We start from the raw sequence: 7997 nt of genomic DNA on the forward strand, positions 1-7997 counted from the left end.
AGGAGTTTCTGCGCACAAAGTGGCTTGGCCGGGTGTACACATCTGCAGTTTGAGCGCAAAGAGTTGCTTTACTGTGCAGAAACTTGCCAGTGTAGACAAGCCCTTAAATCAGTCTCTGTACTAGATGATTAGAGGATAGCTAATGTAACACCAATTTTTTAAAAAAGCTCCAGAGGTGATTCTGGCAATTACAGGATAAGTAAGCCTAACCTCAGTACCAGGCAAATAGTAAAGAAGAGATTATGAGACCCATAGATGAACATGATTTGTTGGGGAGGAGTCAACACAGCTTTTGTAAAACCTTTGACAAGGTCTCTCACCAAAGGCTCTTAAGCAAAGTAAGCAGTTATGGGATAAGAGGGAATACCTTCTTATGGATCAGTAATTGGTTAAAAGACAGGAAACAAAGGATAGGAATAAATGGTCAGTTTTCACAGTGGAGAGAGGTAAATAGTAAGGTCCCCTGGGGATCTGTACTGGGACTAGTACTGTTCAACATATTCATAAATAATCAGGAAAAAGGTGTAAACAGTGAGATAAATTAATGGAATATAGGTCCCTCGATGGTTATTAGCCACGCTGGTCAGAGATGCAACCCCATGCTCTGGGTCTCCCTAAGTCTCTTGACTACCAGATGCTGTGACTGGATGACAGGGGATGGATCACTCAATAATTGCCCTGTTCTGTTCATTCTCTCAGAAGCTTCTGGCATTGGCCATTGTCAGAAGACAGCATACTAGGCTAGATGGACCATTGGTCTGACCCCGTATCGCCATTCTCATGTAACTTGCATTGACCAAAGTTTGTAGTGCAGACATTGGCCTTAAAAAAAAGAACTAGATAAATTCATGGAGGATAGGTACATCAATGAATATTAGCCAGGATGGGCAGGGATGGTGTCCCTAGCCTCTATTTGCCAGAAGCTGGGAATGAGCAACAGGGAGTGGATCACTTGATGATTACCTGTTCATTCCCTCTAGGGCACCTGGCATTGGCCACTGTCAGAAGACAGGACTTTTGGTCTGACCCAGTATGGCCGTTCTTATGTTCTTACAGTTTCAGACCTGCTATTTCTCATTCGGCCAAATGGACTTGGAAACCCACAGTAATTTAAAGCCTGTTTTAAAAATATCTCCCCTTTATGGAGAAGGATTTTCCATTGTGCTTCAGAAATGTTACATTCTCTCCTTGTGGATGAGAAGCTCATGAAAGTTAGCAAAGCCTTTGTTACATTGAGGCAGGATGATTGCCGTGCTACACAAGGCTCAGTGCTTAAAGTAGTCTGAAAAAGGGGGGGATGGTCTATCGGAATCTGGGGGCAACAGCTTTGTTAAGACAGTGTTTAAAGTCCACACACACACACACTCCACACACACACACACCCCCTTCAAACACTGAGTCAGATCTACTACTCCCTGTAACCATTAGGAAATTGCATCAGTGCAGAATGAGGCTGCCTATTTACTATATCCATGCTGCATAATCTGTACTGATGACTAATTGATCCCCAGCAATTATTTTGACCTGTAAGCCCTAGGTCATTTCTACTTGAGATTACCTTTGTTGCCATAGATGTTGTGATCATCTAAGGCAGGGGTGGGCAAATTTTTTGGTCCGAGGGCCACATCTGGGTGGGGAAATTGCATGCAGGACCATGAATGTAGGGCTGGGGCAAGGGTTTGGGGTGCAGGAGGCAGTGGAGGGTGTGGGAGGGGGTGCGGTGTGCAGGAAGGGGCTCAGGGCAAGGGGTTGGCGTGCAGGAGGGGTAGAGGAGGAGGGGCTTACCTCCCGCGGCTCCAGGGTGGCAGCAGCGCGCAGCGGGGCTAAGGCAGGCTCCCTGCCTGCCCTGGCCCCACGCTGCTCCCAGAAGCTGCCCTTGTTCCCATTCCCGGCCAATGGGAGCTGCCGGAGGTGGTGCCTGCAGGCGAGGGCAGCGCATGAAGCCCTCTGCCCCTCCCCCACGGGCTGCAGGGATGTGGTGCCAGCTGCTTCAGGGAGCAGCGCAGGGCCAGGGCAGCCAAGGAGCCTGCCGTAGCCCTGCTGAGCCACTGGGCTGACAATCCAAAGCCCTGACGGGCCAGATCCGGCCCGCAGGCCATAGTTTGCCCACTCCTGATCTAAGGCTACAAGATTATAGCCCTCTGGCAAGTAGAAGTGAGCTGGTAGAAGAGTTTTATTGGTGAGGGATACTTGGCTCTGGAATACACTTCTCATTTTGCTGTGCCAGAACCAAGGTGGATAAAAATCAATGATTTAATTTAAAAAAAAAATCAGATTATTTTAATTTAAATCTGATTTTTTTTATAAAATGGTTTTTGAAGAAAAAAACCTACCTAAAGATAGTTTTAATTAAAGATACAATATAGCTCAAAGATATCTCATCATGGAATAGGGATTATGAATTTTAATTCTATAGTATGAGACAATATATTCATGTAATGTTTAAGAAATGTTTTGTAAATTAGGTCCAATAGTTCATGGATTAGGGACCAAATCTTATGCAGTTTCAGGGGCTTCTGTATAGATTATTTAGGTTAATCTTTCTGTCTACCCAACGGGACTCAGTGCTCAGTCTAGAAGATAGCATCAGAGATACTTAGTTTTGCCCTTCTCAAACTGTGCATTTGTGTCTCCAGAGATAAAAACATTTTTGCTGTTAACAAGCATATAAATAAAATAAATAAATAAATAAAGGTAAGAAATAACAGACCTCAACCCTATTGTCCGTCTGCAAATTTATGTACACAAGAGTCAATCCCTTAACTCCCTCTAAAAGTGCAAAGTTTCAAAAAGTTCAATGAATAGAAGATTGTTGGGGGCGGAATAGATCTAGACAAGTAGAAGAAGTCTGGAGATAAATATGAGAAGCGAGGGACATATGCTTGTTCTGTTAAAATATTATGTTTGCTCTTGAAGAAAAAAATCCAGAATACTTAGTGTTATTGTTTTAGTTAAATAAAACAATTTAAATGTCTGTCTGGTGATGTTCTCCTCCTAATACAGCATGGCAAGAACATCCTCCAAATATTAATGATTAACCTGGTGAATTGGAGATAGTTCACCTCTCAATGACTTCATAAATATCTGCTTCAGTTACCTTTGGTAAATGAAATAACCAAACCATCATTCATTTTCTGATATAGCTGTAAAACTAATCTGAAAAGTTTTCAAAATAAATCACTGTTTAAAAATGTATAGTGTGTACCGTCTAAAAATGAAACATACATCTATCTCTGAGTTGTGTAGAATATGTATTAAAGTTATAACAACCAACAAGAATCCAATTTTATGTAGAAAACCATGATTAAATAGAGTCTTCCTGACTAGTGATTTAAATCAAATCCACCCTGGCCAGAACCTGGATTTTGTCTTTTTCAGAGTACACGACAAACTTTTTTTCCCAAGGCTTTTCCAAGGTGGGTTAGGTGGTGTATGGTATAGGGGTACCTAGCAGGATGAGAAGGTTCTCACTTCATGGGGTCTGTTTTTATTATCTACGTTGGAGGATATTTAATTGTTGTACTGCCATGCACCTACAAAATATGAATAACTGAAATAGTAAACAATATTCCATAAAGGCAAGCCAGGTTTTCCACACAGATCCTACTCCAATAAAACATTCTGTATAAAGGGAAGGTCATCAAATTGTTAATGCACTGAAATAATAACACTTATCTGTAAATAGGACTTTTCATCTATTGATCTCAAAGCACTTTACAAGAATAGGTTTCAGAGGAACAGCCGTGTTAGTCTGTATTCGCAAAAAGAAAAGGAGGACTTGTGGCACCTTAGAGACTAACCAATTTATTTGAGCATGAGCTTTCGTGAGCTACAGCTCACTTCATCAGATGTTTACCGTGGAAACTGCAGCAGACTTTATATACACACAGAAATCATGAAACAATACCTCCTCCCACCCCACTGTCCTGCTGGTAATAGCTTATCTAAAGTGATCAACAGGTGGGCCATTTCCAGCACAAATCCAGGTTTTCTCACCCTCCACCCCCCCACACAAATTCACTCTCCTGCTGGTGCTAGCCCATCCAAAGTGACAACTCTTTACATAATCAAGTCGGGCTATTTCCTGCATAGATCAAGGTTTTCTCACATCCCCCCCACCCCCATACACACACAAACTCACTCTCCTGCTGGTAATAGCTCATCTAAACTGACCATTCTCCAGGTTTAAATCCAAGTTAAACCAGAACATCTGGGGGGGGGGGGGGTAGGAAAAAACAAGAGGAAACAGGCTACCTTGCATAATGACTTAGCCACTCCCAGTCTCTATTTAAGCCTAAATTAATAGTATCCAATTTGCAAATGAATTCCAATTCAGCAGTTTCTCGCTGGAGTCTGGATTTGAAGTTTTTTTGTTTTAAGATAGCGACCTTCATGTCTGTGATTGCGTGACCAGAGAGATTGAAGTGTTCTCCGACTGGTTTATGAATGTTATAATTCTTGACATCTGATTTGTGTCCATTTATTCTTTTACGTAGAGACATGCCCCTCTGCCATGTACATTGGTCAAACTGGACAGTCTCTACGTAAAAGAATAAATGGACACAAATCAGATGTCAAGAATTATAACATTCATAAACCAGTCGGAGAACACTTCAATCTCTCTGGTCACGCAATCACAGACATGAAGGTCGCTATCTTAAAACAAAAAAACTTCAAATCCAGACTCCAGCGAGAAACTGCTGAATTGGAATTCATTTGCAAATTGGATACTATTAATTTAGGCTTAAATAGAGACTGGGAGTGGCTAAGTCATTATGCAAGGTAGCCTGTTTCCTCTTGTTTTTTCCTACCCCCCCCCCCAGATGTTCTGGTTTAACTTGGATTTAAACCTGGAGAATGGTCAGTTTAGATGAGCTATTACCAGCAGGAGAGTGAGTTTGTGTGTGTATGGGGGTGGGGGGGATGTGAGAAAACCTTGATCTATGCAGGAAATAGCCCGACTTGATTATGTAAAGAGTTGTCACTTTGGATGGGCTAGCACCAGCAGGAGAGTGAATTTGTGTGGGGGGGTGGAGGGTGAGAAAACCTGGATTTGTGCTGGAAATGGCCCACCTGTTGATCACTTTAGATAAGCTATTACCAGCAGGACAGTGGGGTGGGAGGAGGTATTGTTTCATGATTTCTGTGTGTATATAAAGTCTGCTGCAGTTTCCACGGTAAACATCTGATGAAGTGAGCTGTAGCTCACGAAAGCTCATGCTCAAATAAATTGGTTAGTCTCTAAGGTGCCACAAGTCCTCCTTTTCTTTTTACAAGAATAGTTACTCTTTTTGCAGATGGAAAAAAATGAGGCACAGAGAGGTTAAAGGACTTGCCCATGATCACATAGCTAGTCAGTGTCAGATCTAGATATAGAAACCCAAGTCTTATCTATTTATCCGATAAGGGATGTTGCTGGTCTTACTCTAGCTACTGCTTCTGCTTCTTATGGAGCTGAAGAACTGTAGTGTCTAAATGATGACTAAATGATGTCTAAATGATGCATCCGATGAAGTGAGCTGTAGCTCACGAAAGGTTATGCTCAAATAAATTGGTTAGTCTCTAAGGTGCCACAAGTACTCCTTTTCTTTTTGCGAATACAGACTAACACGGCTGTTACTCTGAAACCTAAATGACTGTTTCCTGTTTGTTTGCTAATCCTTAACAACAACATTGAACACATGCATACAATTTTTTATTTTTCAAAGTATTACAAACATTAATTAGTGAATCTTCCCACACCCCAGCGAGATATGTAAACCAGTATTATTAGCTCTGTTTTACCAGGGGGAGAAGGACAATAAGGACTGTTTAAGGCTACAAATTGAATCAGTGGCAGAACCAGGATTAGAATTCCTGGCCTCTAGTCCATATTCAATCCACTAGACTATATATCTTGTCACATCCTGATGCTTTTATATGAGCTGCTTAGTAATATTATTTTGCCATCATGATGAGACAGATGAAGTCAGTTGGGTAATTTTTGCTGAGCACCTAAATGAATACATCTGTGGAAGCATATTATTTTCAGTAGAAGACCCTCAACTCTGGAATGAACATCTCATTTGCCAATCAGAGGCCAAATCTACTGATTTTCAGGACACGACTCAGGTCTCAATCCTGCAAGGTACCGAGTCCCCTCACCTCTTAGTAGTTGAGGGTGCCAAGCAACTTGCAGAATCAGAACATCAAACACTTCTTCCTGTGCAGGCAATTATAGACAGCATTTGAAGAACCTTAATCTGGGTTGAGAATCTTGGTCTTGTCTTCTGCCAATCATAGGCACCAACTCCATGGGTACTCCGGGGCTCAAGCACCCACAGAAAAAAAATAGGGGGTGCTCAGCACCCAGCAGCAACAGTGGTTCCATGGTCCTGGAGCTGGCCACAGAGCAGCTGTTCAACGGGCCCCAGGATGGCCAGTGGAGCAGTGAGCGGCTGGTGGGAGGCACTGGGAGGGGGCAGAGAGGAGCAAGCGGCAGGTAGCAGGGGCCTCGGGGGAAGGGGAAGAAGGAGGTGGGAAGAGGCAGGTGAGGCTTCGGAGGAAGAGACCGATCGGGAGTGGAGCCACCGAGTGGGGGTGGAGCACCCGCCAGGAAAAACAGAAGTCAGCGCCTGTGCTGCCAATAAATTACATTTGTTGCTTTTAGCTTTTGTACATGCACTCCAGGGATGTATGAGGGAGGCACTTATTAATCCAAAACTAAATAAAAATATTAAGGCTTTTGTAACCCTTCTGCCTGTCAGAGTTGGCAGCAACAAGGGCTGGGTTCAGTATCTCAGGGTTCCATTCCAATAACACAATGCAAAACCGGCTCGAGCCCCCACTCAGTGACCTGGGACAAATGTATACCACCCCCGCTGGGCGCCTCCAAGAGGCAATATTTCCCCTCTCGCAAGCGCAGAGTCTGAGTGTAGCAAAAATCCTTTTAATAACAGAGAGAAACAATGTGACGCTATGTTGGGGAAACACCACCAACAGGATTCCTAACACAACCCATGAGCAAAAAAACCCACCCCAAGCACACTGGGGCGTGTCCTTTCCCTTTGGTTCTTGAGTCCAGCAACCCAAAATCACCCAAAGTCCTAGAAGTCCAATGACCCAAAAGTCTCTGTCCCTGGTCAGGGGCAGCCCCAGAGTTCGAAAGTTTATCTGCAGAGTTTTACCTCCCAACCTGGGTGGAGATTGGGGGGGTTAAGGGGCACCTTACGTGGTCCAAAGCTGATGGCCCCACCTCTCCACAGGGCTCCGCTCTGCCGGCTGTCCCATGAGCTGCTCTAGGCATCCGACAAACCGCTTTGCTCTGCTCGCCGTCCCGCCAACTGCTCTGCTCCACAAGCCGCTCTGCTCACCATCCCGCCAACTGCTCCACCATATATCTTCAGGCTCCCCCACTACTTAACACAACACTCAGTGATTTCAGCTCTTAGTAAGTTTAGCTCTTTTGTGATTTCAGCTTGTAGTAGGGGAGCCTCAGTACTGGTGCACCATTAGCCCAAAGTGAATTCAGCTCAGCAGCCTGTAACTAGACTCCTAATGAAATCAAAATTAGCTCTGATATTCCACAGTGAAGAGAGGAGGAAGTGCAATTAGCATGTAAGGCCCTCACCAGGGGGCCCATACCACCAAGCATTAATACCTATCCCCAGCCTCTCACTATTCACAGAGTTTTGGAACCCATGTCCCTTGCCTAGCGAGTGCTACTTAGTTGATGGCGAGTCCCTCCATCATAACAAAAGGCCAAGTGCAGTTCCACTGTCCTTGATTCCCATAATCAGGGTAATAACAATTTATTCTTCCTGCCCCAATAACAGAGACACTGGGGATCCCACAGCAGTCAAAGTGACCATTTGGGCAGCTATGGCCTCATTCTAGACGACGTGGGTGTGCCTATACAAATGAGATCGGCCCCTGAAGTTCTTTTCCACAACTTGCCACACCTCACCACCAGAAGTCAGGGTGGAGCTCATCCTGACTCTGCTTACACTTAAATGGCA

This window comes from Lepidochelys kempii, chromosome 6 (assembly GCF_965140265.1).
Source record: "Lepidochelys kempii isolate rLepKem1 chromosome 6, rLepKem1.hap2, whole genome shotgun sequence".
Classification (NCBI taxonomy): domain Eukaryota; kingdom Metazoa; phylum Chordata; order Testudines; family Cheloniidae; genus Lepidochelys; species Lepidochelys kempii.